Source organism: Euprymna scolopes, chromosome 2, assembly GCF_053919585.1.
Source record: "Euprymna scolopes isolate OS-2025 chromosome 2, ASM5391958v1, whole genome shotgun sequence".
Taxonomy (NCBI): domain Eukaryota; kingdom Metazoa; phylum Mollusca; class Cephalopoda; order Sepiida; family Sepiolidae; genus Euprymna; species Euprymna scolopes.
Genome location: NC_136483.1, coordinates 115,494,928 through 115,511,654, shown reverse-complemented (window position 1 = coordinate 115,511,654; position 16,727 = coordinate 115,494,928).

Below are 16,727 nucleotides of genomic sequence, written 5' to 3'. Positions count from 1 at the left end.
TTTAAAAGTGTGGAACATTCCATGCTCCTAATTCAATCCCATGCAATGTCGGATTTCCCTGCTAGTATATACACACACACACACACACACACACACACACACACACACATATATATATATGTATACACAAATATACACTCCCATATATATATATATATAGATAGATAGATAGATAGATAGATAGATAGTCATCAAGATACAGTACTGTTTCGCTGTTTCACAGCTCATCAGTGAGGCTAGACAAGCAACTACCTCAACCAAGATCGAAACCCAATCGCCTAAATGACAGTCGGAGCATCTAACTGTTGCACTATACGGCTGCTGCTGCTGCTGCTGCTGCTGCTGCTGCTATGCGGGCAATGAATTAACAATGTTTTGACAGTGTCCAAAGTACCTAAGCTCAATTTGTTTACACAAAGAGCATTGCTTCATATGCTAATGGTAATTTGTATATTACTTACCAAATGCTCACCTCAGATAGGGAGCATTATATAGATAGATATACTCCTGATCAAAAAGACCACTTGAAAATCTTTAAAACGAAACCTTTTTTTAAGGATAGATTTGAAACTCCTCCCACTTAAGGTTACCAATATTACAACCTAAAAGATTATGGAAAAAAAAAACACATTCCAAAAATTTAATTCAGAAATTTACATTTTTTATGAAATGAGGCATTTTACACTTGATCAAAATTATAAGACCAAGGGTATAAATTCTACGAAATTGTGTGAAAAGTGTATGAAAACATTCAACAGCTAAATTTAATAATGACTTCTACCTGTACTGGTTTTGATGACTTCAAAAATGGGGGGGGGCATGCTAGAAATAAGTGTTTCAATTAAGGTGCGGGGGGTGCTGCTCCAGCTACTGAAGTTGGCTTCACAATATTCATTTTTGTTGAACATTGTTTGCCCTTTCGATAAACATCTTTGTCACCCATTCCCAAACATTTTCAATTAGGTTCAAGTCCATTGAGCTTGCAGGATGTCCCAAGAGATACACCTCATTTTCTTGCATAAAGGTCAAAGTCTGTCATGCAGCATGGATTGCAGCATTATCCTGTTAGAATACCCATTGATCTCCACATAAAAAATGGGGCTCTGTCATCAACAATGCTTTTTGTAGCATGCTAACATAACCAGCCACTGTCTGACGACCCTGCATTACCTGGAGCTCCATCGTCTCTCTGTAAGAAAAGGCACCCATACCATTAGGGATCCTCCACTATTATCACGCATGGAGAAAATTTCAGGAGACATGTTTTTGTTATGCCAATATTGTTGGAAGCCATCAGGACCATCTAGATTGAATTTTTTCTTATCAGAAAACAGTACTTTCTTCCACTTCTCAATGTCCCATGTTTGGTATTTATGACCAAACCATAAGCGGATCACTTTGTAACGTGGAAGCAGGTGAGGATTTTTTTTTTTACATAGGAGTCACCACTTATCAAGGCCAGAGGTAACGCAAGGATAAGGGTTAATGCGTGTACAGTTGTCAATCAATGGGACAATATCGTAGTAATCGTTGGTAGTAGAAATTTGGTGAATTGGATTTCTTAAGGGGATGGCTCATCAAGAACTTATTTATGTTGGACTTGAAGATGACCAAATTGTAGTCAGCTGGAAAACAGGAGAGAGTTCCACAGGTATGCAGTTTAAAGTAAGAAGCTTTGATCATGTAATCTATGTTAAGGATTATGCACAGATAAAGAGTGGAAAATTATTGATCATGGTTTCAGCTAGACGAGTGTTTTTCATAAAGGTTTGGCGAGGGAAGACCATAGATTGGAGCTCAGACGAGCACTTGTTATGAAAATAATGATAAAGCTGAGACAGGCTTGCAATGTCTCTTCTGTGGGAAAGAGGTTGTAGGGAAGAGAAAAGGGCATCCCCCACTAGGTTACAAAGTCTATTTTGAACTCTGTCAAGGCAGAATAAGCTGCTTCTACCAGCTCCTGCCCAGATGTAGCAACAGTACTCCATCCTTGGAGGTACCTGGCTCTTATACAGGTAAAGAATTGCAACAGCAGTGAGATATCTAATGGAGCGGTAGTACGATCCCACCATTTATTTTAATTGATGCCATACAGGGATCAGAGCATTGATGATATAAAGATAGAAGCTTAGTTTTAAATGCATTAAAATTAACTAGTCACCTCTTTCCCCATTGTACCATGTGCTCAAGATCAGAGTAGAGGGAATGAGAGAGAACTTGGTCATTTATGGCCTTTGATGTGCTACCATAGATGGTAGTGTCGTCAACATAAATATCTACAAATGATCTTAGGATGTGATTTGGGAGATCATTGATGTAGAACTCTTTTTGAGAGTTGGGCCCAGGGTGGAGCCCTGAGAGTCTTCAGCATTAATACTGTGAGCTTCTGATTTCTGTCCATCAATGACTATTCTTATGAATCTATCAGAGAGAAATGATTTAATAATTGAGAAGACCTTTCAGCTATAGTGTAGCTGAAGATCTTGGTGAGTAGACTTTTATGCTTTACCCTATCAAAGGCCTTTGATATGTCAAGAGTAATTGCCCCAGAAAGGAAGCCTCCATCGAGAGATTCATTAATCCTATGAGATATAACCATTAGCACATCGTCTGTAAATCTAGCAGAACGGAAACCATATTGCATGTCACTAAGAAGGTTATTTTTGCTGAGGTAGTTGTCTATTTAACACAGGTTCCAGCAACTTACTTATGATGCATAGGAGACTTATTGGTCTGTACTGAGAGGGAGATGACCGATCACCTTAATTAAATGCAGAGCATACTGATGAGGTTTTAAGGATGTTGGGCACAATTCTCTTTAAGACAATGCTTAAACAACTTTGTAAGTATGGGAGCGAGTTCTAGTTGAGGCTTTTTCTGTGCTATAATTGGAATGCCATCAGGGCCTGTTTCTTTACTGGAATCAAGGTCTTTGATTAGCTTGGCACACATCATGAACAGATATTTGTATGTCACATAGCGTGTTTTCAGACACAGAAGGATATACAGGGGGTTAGTGGCCTTGATCGCATAGAGTAGAATTAGCTGCAAAGTTCTTTGTCTGATCCTGATGAGATTACCTCTGGTCCATTGGTTGGGAGAGAGCAGGACCCTGTTTGCTATTTGTCAAAACTGGTGGGAACCAAACCGCTTCTCAGTTACTTTGGACTTAATGGACTGAGCATACAAGTCTTTTGCATTTTTTATTACTTTTTTACAGTGTTGCTAGCAGTCCTGAAGGTGGCTTTAGTCTCAGTACATTTATTACTTTGGAAGCAATGGAAAAAGTGATTTCTGTGCGCAATGGCAGCAGCACATTCTGGAGAGAACCACAGCTGGCTGTTAGGTTTTTGCTAGAATTTCTTTACACTTTTTATTTACTATGCCATTTTGTCGAAAGTGGCATCTGATGGTTACTGGATTGCAATCAGCATCTGTGACTGCCTTAATTTGACTAGAAGAAAATCCTCTATCTTTCACAACAACACGTCTTATTCTCCTACTCAATGCAGGAGAAACGTTTGGGGGACTACCAGTGGATTTTGCTTTTCCATAATTTTCACTGTTCTTTAGAAAGTTGCAAATCACAGTTTTACTGTGATTTGCCTTAGCTGTAATCGCCCGCTGTGACAAACCTTGCTTATGGAAATTTAGAATTTGAGCACACTCAACTTCGGTAAGTTTGCATAAAAGTGACACCTTTATGCAGTGATTGCTAATCTGTAACGGAACTAAAAAATAATTTATACCTTTGATCTTATAATTTTGATCACATATAAAATGCTTCATTTTATAAAAATGTAAATTTCTGAACTAAATGTTTAGAATGTAGCTTTTTTTCCATAACCTTTTAGCTTGTAGTATTGGTAACCTTAAGTGGGGGAGGTTTAAAATCTACCTATTTCAAGATTTTCAAGTGCTCTAAAATTTTTGATCAGGAGTGTATATATATATATATATATATATATATATATATATATATATATATATATATATATATATATATATATATTTTGTTTGATAAAAATTCAATGGCATAATGGAAAAATATAAAGGTAACTGCAGCTTTTCTTCCAATTTTCGGATTTTCACCATGTCAAATCGCATTTTAATTCCTTTTGACAAATTGATCGTTACTATTTCTTCTGGTGAGTTAAGGGCATAATAGATTCACTGATTGATATAATAATTAAGTGATTGGTTTTGCGCTACAAAACAGATACTGTCAAGAATTGTATAAGTCAACTGAATTAAAGGAATAAATTATAAGATGGTCAACATCATCAATTTTGGAACATAACTTTTTGTCATTTATATATATATATATATATATATATATATATATATATATTAGCAGTTCAGCCTGGCTTTGATCGGGTCCTATGATGTTATAAAACATTATGTGCATATGTATATATATTAAAGAGTTTGACTACATCAAAATTTTCAAGTGTATGGACCCAAAATTGGCGGAGGAGTTTGGTAGAGTCTGCAAAGGTCAACTTTGACCTTTTGGCAGCCAAATTTTCGCCCAAAAACTGATTAAAAAGCTGCACGTCTGAATGCCATTTATATAAAATGTTTAGACTCAAAATTGGCTGAATAGTTTGCTAGAGACGGCAGAGGTCAAATCTTTGGAACTTTGATCCCTTAACAGCCAAATTTTCGGCCAAACACCGATTAAAAAGCTTTCCCCATATCTGAATACACTTTATGTTAAATTTCAAATGTTTAGACCAAAAATTGGCTGAGCAAATTGGTAAAGATCGCAGAGGTCAAATTGTTTTTAACTTTGACTCCAATTTTAACCCCTTAACATTTATTGTTTTGGGCTAAAATCAAGTTAAAAAGTCCAAGTAACCTACATCTAAAATTTTAAGTGCTTAGACCCAAAATTGGCGGAGGAGTTTGGTAGAGTCTTCAAAGGTCAAATCGTTGAATTTTGATCCCTTAACAGCTAAATTCCTGGCCAAAAACCGATTAAAAAGACTTTCCCAAATTTCAATACCCCTTATCTCAAATCTCGAGTTTGTAGACTGAAAATTGACAGAGTAGTTTGGTAGGCAAACGTACACACACATACAGACAATTCCACTTTATATATATATATATATATATATAAATTTTAACATGAATATGTATGTATTAGATACGTTTGAAAGCCAAATCACAACGCAATATTATGAAGAAAATTTCGACGTAGATGCCAACGAAATCCTCAACGTTTCAGCCGTCGATAAAAGCACGGGTAAATCAAATAAGATCACCATCACCGACGACAAAAGACAATTGAGCAAAGATGAAATCGACCAGATCCTGTCCAACGGAGAAAAATATGAACAGGCTGACAAGGAGCAGCATGAATCTGTGAATAACCAAAATCAACTTGAAAATTACGTGGCTTTCTTTTTTTTTGCATACGATTCACTATTTATCAAGACCCAGAAGCCACTCGAAGATAAGTGTTAATGGGTGTACAGTGATCAAAAGGAACATTTCATAGTAATCGTTGGTAGCGGAAATTTGGTAAATTGGATTACTTAAGGGCAGGCTCATCAAGAATTTGTTCACATAGACTTGAAGACAACCATATTTTAATTAGTTGGAAAGCAAGAAAACAGAACAGAGTTCCACAGGCGTGCAGTTCTAAGAAACAAGCTTTGTTCGTGGAATCTACGTTTAGGTTTAGGCATAGCTAAAGAGTGGCGGACATTATTGATAGTGATTTCAGCTAGACGAGTGTTTTTCGTGAAAGTCAGGAAAAAAAGGAAGCATAGATTGGAGCTCAGATGAGCACTTGCTATGAAAATAACAATAAAAAAACAGAGATAGGCTCGCAATATCCCTGTTATGGAAAAGAGGTCGCAGGGAAGAGAAAAAAGCATCCTCCACTAGGCTATGAAGTCTATTTTGAACTCTGTACAAAGCAGAATAAGGTCCTTCTGGCAGTTCCTGCCCAGATGTGGCAACAGTACTTCATCCTTGGGCGTACCTGGCTCTTCTACAGGTAAAGAATAGATCAGGAAGAGAGTTGGGCCCAGGATGGACCCCTGAGGGACTGCAGCATTAATACTGTGAGCTTCTGATTTCTGCTCATAAACCACTACGCTTATAAATTTATCAGAGAGAAATGATTTAAGAATTGAGAAGACATTTCCAGCTATATCGTAGCTGGAGATTTTGTGTTTGCTGTTAAACAAGCCATAGCAGAAGACAATGGGAAATTATCAATGGAGATCGCAAAAATAACAACGGTTCTTCAAAATTGCAATTGTCATTAAAATGTCAATAGATTCAAAAATTCTATTCCATATTCCATTCATATTATTTTAATTCCTTCGAATCTGAGGGAATGAAGAGAAAATAACAAATCCACAATGGCTAATAAATGACCCAAAACTGAAAAAAAAAGAATAATAGAAAACGAAAACTAGTGAGTGTTGCAGCAAAGAATTTGATATGGCTAAATGGTTTCAAATCCACCAATGAAAAGCAGTGCGAAAATAAAGAATCCATACAACGCTATGGGGCGTGTAACCAGAACCACCAGGAGACACACCACAGTGAGCACTTGAGTCTGTACTTGATACAGAAAAGCAAGAACAAGAACACACGGAAGAAAGCTAAGGTAAATTGACCAAATGATATAATGAGCTAAAAAATCTTTTGATGTAGAATTGGCAAAAATGTCAGAACTCTAATGAAAGCACCGAGGTAAAGCTGGAGAAATTATCAGCAATTATCTATGAACACAGAAGAGAAACGTTTGTAGTTGAATAGGAAAAAAATGTCACAGTGAAGGAAAGCTAGCAAATCATGAAATGGGGGAAATAACAATCGCAGTGATAAACAAACAAAAAAAGGCATGAAAGAAGTAGGTGCATAAAAGCATCTGCAGGATAAAAGGTTTAAATGGATCAACTGTTTGAAAATGTAAAGAGAATGCTTAAAGATGAAATGAGGAAATTCGGGAGAGTGAAAAGAAGGGGAAATGTAAACAGTGCAGGAAACAATTTGTAAAGAACGCACACAAGTTTGATATGGATATGTTCACAGAGAGCAAGAGTGGAAGGTTGGAATGTTCCAAAGAAGAGCTAGAAGAGACATCTGAAACATCATATTGCGTAAGTAATATTCGTATGTGAGTATTTGGAAGCGTTGGATTGTGTATGTATGTGCGTTGGTTTAATTTGTTCTTGTTAATGCGTGAGAAGTAATTCGTCTCTGTTCGCTAATGTGTAAAAATATGTTTGCAAAATAATAGTGGTGGGTACGTAAGTAATTGACTTCTTTACTTCAGCAACTTGCCTCGTCTCGACAGGAGGGGGTATAAAAACTATATGTTCTGGTGTCTTTCATGTGCGACCGTCTTGAGATTTCTGGAGAAACTTGATTTTGTTGATCATGTCTTATAGCATTTTTAAAGTTCGCACAGGTTTACTATTTTAACATAGACGTGTCACTTTTTTGGTTCGGAATGATTGCCATTAGTTGGACAATACTTTGAGTTCGCACGATCGTTTGAAACTTACTTGCTTTATAACGTGAAGAAGAAAGAGAATCCAAATGAAGCAGAGAAAGAAAGAGGGTAAGCAATTAGAGCCATTTGCTTTTTAGCGTTCATAGGAATCATTTCGCGATTCAGTCGTTGCAAAACTTTCCTAGTGACACTTGTCACGGCTCCGTGCTCTTGTTTGATGGAGAGTAGACGTCGATGATGAATGCAAATGTGGGGAATGAGGAATTCCCATGCATATTCTGTCCAACTGTATACGTGGAGGAATAACCAAGTCGTAAAATTAATAATAAAAAAAAGCTATTACATCAGAAGAGAAATTCAATCAAGGAGAACTAATAAAAAATAGCAAAGATTAAGGAAATGAACCTCCGTCGAGCTGGAATTGGGAAAAGTAATTCCAGGATACAGTTATCCGATGAAAGATAGCAAGGAAAATCGAACTTGACAGTAGGCCTTTAGAATACATTGATCTTCCCACTAATCCTTACACAGTGGAGACCAGACCTTTTAGTGCGGAGTGAGGAAAATATGGTTGCAATTATATTGAAGATGAGTGTACCATGGGATATTTATTGTGCAATTACAGAAGAAGGTTGAGAGATGTGCTGATCTACGGACCGAGTCTCCTGAAATTAATAGAAAAGCTATTATATCAGAACGTAGAGAAATTTCATCAAGAAGAACTAATAAAAATAGCGAAGATTAAAAAAAAATGAACTTTCGTAGAGTTGGAAAAAAAAGATACGTTGTGAAAAGTAATTCAAGGATACAGTTATCCGATAAAAGATTGCAAGGAAAATCGAACTTGACAGTAGACCTTTAGAATACATTGATTTTCCCATTGATCCTTACACAGCGGAGACCAAACCTTGTAGCGTGGAGTGAGGAAAATACGGTTGTAATTATATTGAAGATGGTGTACCATGGGATGATAATTGGGCAATTACTGAAAGATATACTTATCTACCGACCGAGTCTCAGGGAAAAGATAGGATGTTTAATAATTTCATTTGAGTATTGGAACGCGAGGATATGTTGAACAAAAGTACTGGAACGCAAGGATATGTTGAACAAAAGTTAATCAACATATTGCAAAATCGTTTTTGTTGTACAAACACAGTAGTTAAAAAAAAAATATGAAAAACGTACAAATAGAAGAGAAAGCATCATATCGAATCTGGTTAAAAACAAATGATGAATGTTGGACAGAAAAGTACTTACACCAGTATCAATACAACCTTCGGGCGAGGATGAAACAATTAAGAGATGCAGTAGAGGAATTGATCCGACTGCAGAGTTGAGTACTAAACTAAAGGCACAATTTCTCATATATTTCTCATATATTTTCGTACACTAAAAATCACGTGAATTAATAAAGTAGTTTTATTTTTAATAAGAAAATTAATCTGTGCTCAATAGCGACGATATCGCGATGCCATTTGAAAACAGTCAGAAAGAACAAGGGGAAATAATTCACGACATTTAAAAAACGCATTCTAAACATGAAGAGAGGGTTGCATCGGAAAAACTCAAATTCGCTTTAAAATGATTTTCTGGCGCTTCTACACTATTGGGACGAGATTTCGGAAATTATGATACTTAATTTCACATGAAAACAATGGTATCTACGTATCCCTCGTAGTTTTAAGAATTACAAAATCGGTAAGGTAGAAAATCATTTATTAAAGAAAATAAAAAATAGAATTTGATGAAAACGATCGAGAGAGTTCAAAAGGGAGGTAATTTTTCGTTTCGATTTGAACAAGATGGCGGTAATTTTTCACCTGCTACCACGATTAAAGTTTTTTTTTTTTAATAATTCAGTAATATTCAAATAATTCCGACTGCATAATTTGGAAACTACATTGTAACTTATTATAATCGTCAAAAAAATCAGTTGAAACCATTGTTTTTATCTGAAAACTCCATTTATCGACTTAAAATCTCGTTCCATTTTTTAGACGCGCCGATTTTCTGTATGAAAAAAACAAAACAAAAAAAAAACGCGATTTTCTTTTCTTTTTTTATGTGTGCGTGTTTCTTACTTTTTATTTTTCCATGCCTTGAAGGGGGGGTCAAGACAGGTGTCGTTATTTTAATATTGCAAAAAGTAATCATATTTACATAAATTTATTTTAATTCATTGAATACAATAATCATACGATTAAATTAAGTACGTGCAAATTGAATAGCCGATGCTCAAAATGTATAAACATTTTCACCCCGTTCCTTTAACTTAAAAATTTACAAAAGATCAGGAAATTAACCAATTTTAATGAAACTTTCAGTAATTATCAAATAATGATCACGGATTATAATGAACCCATTATTTTTTACTTGAATCTTAGTGGAAATGTATTATTTTGTTTAAATAAAAAGCACCTTTACTAAAATTATGGCTTTCAGTAGTAAAACAAAAATGAATGAATTTATTTTTGCTTTTTTATGAAAATAAAGCATCGTAAATTGTAACAATAAAAAAGAAAGACATATTTTTCAGGAACATTATGAAAAAAAAACCCTAAAGTCTGTATTAATGAATTCGATATAACTCGAAAAAAAATTAATTTCTCGAACTACTGATATTATTATTGAATTAGGAATTGTTTTTTTTTTAATATTTTCACGCAAAAAAAATTATAATTGCAAAAAATATTTCTACCTTTTTTAGATTACATTTTTCGCGTAATATTTTTTTATATAAGATTCTAAGATTGCTTGAATGAACGACAAAGATTCGGCGTTACATAATTTTTATATAATCATGAAAAAATTTTAATTATAAAACAGGAATAGAGAAAAATAATTAAATTAAAAAATAGTAAAATTATACTAACGTTCATGATAGGAATGTATGGATACACAGTCGAGAAAAAAAAAAAAAGAAACCCACCACTCCCTACCTCCATCCAACTTTCTGACATAATTTTCAGACAGCGTTTTGACTTTCTGACATTTTGAGCTTCCGTAGAATCCACACGTAGACGGCTGCGTTTGATTTTGCTTTAGCGAAGCTACAATTTCTTGCTTATTTTTGTATAAACAAAGTTTTTTTTTAAATCAATATCTTAGGACTTTACTACTTATCTTTGAAATAGACGCAGAAAACTAATATTTACTTTTCAAAGGATTTTTACAGTTAATTTATTTAACTTCAAAATTTAGCTGAATTTGCCAGCTTCCGAATGTCGCCGTGAAACATTTTTCATAATAACTTCTTTTTTTTTTTACACATGTACAAATATTTTGTTTTCCTTTTGGAAATTAACTTTAATCTTTAATCTTTCAAATACAATCAAAAAGTAGTCGGAAACCTACAAAAAAATTATGATAAATCGGCTTTCAAAACTATGTCCCCTTATTTTTATTCCGCCATTATTGCTGGTACCTAGATTAAATAAACTTTGAAGTCATGTAGCCAAATAGTATTAAGTTAAATTCATTGAAAACGGATTTCAATTTGAAACTAATTTTTAATCAGAAGAACGAGTGTTTGTATTCAGTATCCTTTTCTAAGTGAAATCCCACACCCACAACCGTGTATGCATATATATATATATATATATATATATATATATATATATATATATATATATATATATATATATATATATATATATATAAAGGGGGTGTTAATGTTGGGACGCTTAATGGTATTCGGGGATCGAAAAAATTGGAACTTGGAAAGTATCGGAATCAGAATAATTGTAGGATAATTTGCGATTCCAAAAACGATTCTTGTAATATCTTTTAAACTTTATTTTTCATTCCCAGTACTAATGATAAATATTTGTTTAAACTATCAGTAAAACTAAAACCTATATATTATAAGATCAGAATATGATGTAACTTTATTTTACTTTTGTAAAAAAACGAAAATTGAAACTTTGTATAAATTAGATAACCTTTAAAATAACGCACTTGATTTACAAGGATTCAAATTTTGAATAAAACATCAAATCCTATCAGACGTAATTTATAATTAGATTTAAAGTAAAATATAAAAAAGGGTTTTAATATTTTTGATTCATTTATTTTATATTCTTGGGATTTTGTCTTCTCCAAAATGTGTGAAAAAAATGAACCATTTCTAAGTATAAATAAATTCATGAATTTTCACACCTTTGTGTTAGGAAAACCCTTTATCGTCAGTTCTTTAATCTTGATGATTTTACAGATATATTTTACTTACCTTCCAAACGAGATTCCTATTCTTCCTATTCTCTTCCCAGATCTGTGTGCTGATTGTTATATAAATGTTTAAGCATATAAAACGTTGTTTGGGATGGAAATAGAAGATAATAAAATCACGGACTAATAAAAAAAAGTTATTTGATTAAAAAATTCTTACTTTTATTATTGAAATCATTTGGTGGTTTCTCTTCCACTGAAGAGACGCACGTGAAAGACGGTGAAAATTTGCCAACAAAAAAATGCAGGTGTATTTTCCAAACTATTTAAAACATTTGAAATGTGTTTTATAAATTAATGTATCTTTGTAAAATGCACATATATTCTTTTAGTATATGATAACTTCTAAGTAATATAATTGTTGTAGAAAAATTCTATACACTCCGTTAAATCACTCCTCCAAATTAAGATGAGATTTTACTCTTTTAGGAAATTACTTGTAAGCACTCAGAAAACTTTTCGGGAAGAAAAACAACAAAAAAGATCAATAATTCAATAATTTAGAATTGAGACCAGTTTTTATTGTCATCTAGAGATATAGCTTAGTGGTAAAGCATTCGACTATGGATCGACTGATCCCCTGTTCCAGCCTGGGTGTACCTCACCATTTTCTTTTTCGTTTTTCTTATTAATGAGTGTAATGTACGATAAAAGAAGAGGTATCATTTAAAATTGGCGCAATAATTTCTTTGTTTGCATATTTTTAAACTAAACATTAATCAAAAGAGACTTTTTCAGAGCATTCATCATCAAGCCCAAATATAAGCTGACGTGATATTGTAAACAACTACAGACGAAATTTGATGAACGACATTATCATTATTATTTAAAAAAACTTTTTGTGAATTAGTTCACCAGGCAAATTATTCCACGTAACATACAATAATCAATAGAGGATTGATTCTATAATAATACATACATAATCGGCATGAATTAAAATATCGTTTTTAAGCATATCCTATGACAGGCAACGCCAGGCGGCCAGCTAGTATATATATATATATATATATATATATATATATATATATATATATATATATATATATATAAAATATAACACGGAAATTACATAATTGTCGATGCAATAATTTATTTCAACCTTATGGTATTTTCAAGCATCTAACCCAGACAATTACATTTTCGATACTGAAAAAATGCTTGAAAATACCATAAGGTTGAAATAAATTATTGCATCGACAATTATGTAATTTGCGTGTTATATTTTTTATCTTATTGCTCTGTTTACCACATTGAGCTCTCATAGCCGGATTTCCTCTGGAATTTTTCCATTATAACACTATATATATATATATATATATATATATATATATAAAATAAAATGAAAATTACAATTAAATTTACCAAAATGATCCAAGATGGTAAAATTAAAGTATACTACCAGGGAAACTCAACGTTGCCTGGTATTGAATGAAGATCAACGAATGTTCCGCACTTCCAATAATTTTATTGACATCGGTGAAAGCGCCCATTTTTTTTTTTTTTTTTTCAATCAAATGGATTGATAGCCTTCTCTAGTTTGGGACCCACTTCACATGCCTCCGCAGTAACTTTGTCTACAACACATTGTAGTCTACATTGCACTGTAGAGAATTTACTGTTGATTTTCTAAAATTATTTTTATACAATGGCTTTAATTAAAGTTTAAAATACAAAAGTCAAGTACCATGGTCCAATTGTGCCCTAAACAAAGACATTCATTTTGAATGCGCCCTTGTCTTATCAAAGAACTTACTGTTGGTTTTATACACTGGGCCCTTCTGCTTGTGCAGTAATAAAACTTCTCAAATGCACTTGTGATGTTAGTCTGTATAAGGGTGTTAACTTTGGTCAAAATTCTTTAATTGTTTTTTTTCGATTATCAATTTTCGATACTTATTGGAAGCATTCTGATACAAAACCCATCTAAGAACACTCTCAGACACAAAAGCATATTTGCATAATTTTTTTTAAAAATCAGCCCAACCGTTTCAAAGTCCATAAGGACCTCACCCCCATACAAAAAGTACCTTTTATATATAAGTAGAGATATTAATGAAATTAACTTTCAACACGTTGGGGATGATTTAGTTAGAATGATCCTTAGAGTAAATATAGTATTGTGGTAATTGCAATGGTTCTAGTTAAGTGTAGAATAGGTAGAAAGGAAGGACAAGTAATGACAAACGATTCCCATTTTCCCCACATCTTGGCCTTGTGCCTAATTTGTTTAAAATTTTAAATATAATTTTGTTTGTTTTTTTGGGGGTTTTTTTGCAAATAGATAAGTAAAAGTGATAGTACACTTATTTGTTTTGTCCTCCAGCAGCGAAAAGAGATCCTTCTAGACTAAGGCACTTTTTATTTTTGTCCCAATCCAGAGAACTTTTTTTTTTTGGAACTGGATTTTCTCCACATCCAAACCGACTTTGTGTCTAACTCTACCCTAATGGAGAGGCAACAGCATTGTGTATATTGTTACATTGTTACATTGTGTATATTGTTACATTGTGTATATTGTTACATTGTGTATATTGTTACAAGAAAGGCATTGTTGTAGCAGCTGCGATTATAGACAACCACGACAACAGCAGCAGCAGCAGTGACACATCGCAGTTTATGAGTTTGAATCTGCCTTTGGTATATAAGTTCAATGCTGAGGTGCAAGCACTCAACTTCCCTTCTGGCCTGTCCAAATACCATCTTTCAGATGAGCTTAGCATGCAACAGAGTTGATAGAACGAGTTAACGCATGGCTACTTCCTCTTTCCTTGGTTAGGATATGGTACCGACAACAACTCCATGTGGCTCGGACCAACCCCCAAACTTCTCTCTTGAGATGCAACAGAACCTCTTCACCTCGGGCCTTTGCCTCTGGGTTCGACTTTGACCAGGCCAGCATGGCTACCCCGGGACCTTGTACAGTATACATACATGAACTATTTTCTCCTTAAACAAGACCTTTTGTTTTCATCCATACTGGTGGACTTATTCTGTTACTAATATTCTTCTCTTTCCCATTCCTCTTTTACTTAATGAAGAAGATTCAATAAAGTTGTTTTAAACGTTAGAATAAGATTTTGTTTTTCTAGTCTACATTATTACAAAATATAAAAGTACAAAATAACTGCAATCTCTTTCTGTGTATTCATAAAACTATTAAATATGTGTTTCCCTTCGCTCCAGCAGGTGTGCACGCACATATTAGCTAGTTATCAATAAAAATGATCAATGCACACTAAATAATTTATAAATTAATAGGCGTAGCCCGCTATTTTCTCGATGAATCTAATAAGTGTGACCAACAGAAGTCGTTTCTCTCCTCCCTCACTATCTCCTTTTTTCTTCATCCTCCTCCTCCTCCTCCTCCTCCTCCCACACTATCTCTTTTTGTTCTTCCTCCCTCACTATCTCTTTTTTCTTCCTCCTTCATATTTTTCTGTGTGAATAAATGCAAAAAGGTGAACCCATTTCCCGCTCTAACGGTAAAGTTAAACCGCCCTATTTCAAATTAATTCACCGTAAGCTAACAAAATGAACACGCTATTTTTTATGTACTTCTAAAGTTAAAGCGATATCAGTTGTTAGGTTATCTAATTTGCATACTGGTTTTAAAAAAAAATATATTAATGCCACTTTTTTTTTTTTTAGTTCAATGCTTGTCTCGATTTTAATATTGCTTGCTTTCCTGGACAAATTTATATTTAATATTTGTATCAAAACCAACAAGTTGCGACCTATTTCTAAATAGCAGGTGAAAAGGCAAATTGATTTTTTTTTCCTTTCTTTATGATCACGCTTAAAAAAGAAATACATTTGTATCGAAATTACCAAAATGTTTCTGTTTTGCTAAACTTGGAGGATGGTATAATGATGAATAAACATATAATACACTACCCGTCACCCTGCAAAGAGAAAGTAAGGCTTGAGAGGATGTTTTCATGGTACTTGAACAGCTATTAGACTACCTCCCACAAATGGAGATAATTCCTGGGAGGAAGGTATCATAACTACATAATAGATACTACATTATTCTCTTTCACCTCTCTTCAAAAGGAGGAGATCATTCTTGGGAGAATGGTATCATGACAAACAACCATATACTCTCCCCACTCCAAAGGAGGAAATAATTTTTAAGAAGAAGATATCATGGCGGCAAAATAGATACAACATTATCTCCCCAGAATCGTGAATTGAAAGAGAGTAAATTAGTCTGAAATATTATAATATTTAACAGTTAGGGTAGTTTCGGCTTCAGACGGACTCATAATATAACAGGCATTTTCTGTGTGTGTCTGTCTGCGTTTCCGTCAGTTACATTTTTTTTTAAATAATGTAATAAATGCATTACAACATCTATCTCATTTCAGAATATCAGAGTTCTTAACTACTTTTTCAGATAATGAATCCCCAACAAATAAAGCAGATGCCATGACCGGAAATCGAAACTGAAACGTTGAGATCTTTAGTCTAATGGTCTACGAACTGAACTATTTATATTTTCTTATAAATAGATCATAAAACATTACCTTAACAATATAATTGTTTCTTTGATGTGACGATATACCCTTATGATTTACGCCATGTTTCAAAACATGGAACTATGAACATATGCATCACTGTATAGCTTTTTTAAATAAAAATTAAATAAATACATAAATATTATACAACTCTAACAAATGACGCTTATTATTATGAATGGATCAATCAGCATAGCAATTATCTAACCAGAAGAAAATATATTTTCTAGAAGCTATTGGATAATAGACGTTGTGTCTGTCTGTTAATCTGTCTGGGGATGCAATTAAAAGCAAAGCTCTATATCAAACAACTTTTCTCAAATAAAATTTTATGAGGAATCCAGTCGTTGGTTTTATTTGAATTATTCAAACTACTGTTCTCATCTTGAGTGCTATTTTCCTAATGTTTCAGCTGATAAAACCTCCGACTTTCTTCAGATGCATGTTATTGAACTTATCAATCTTTCCATTGAACTTGGGAATCTTTTTGTTGAACTCGT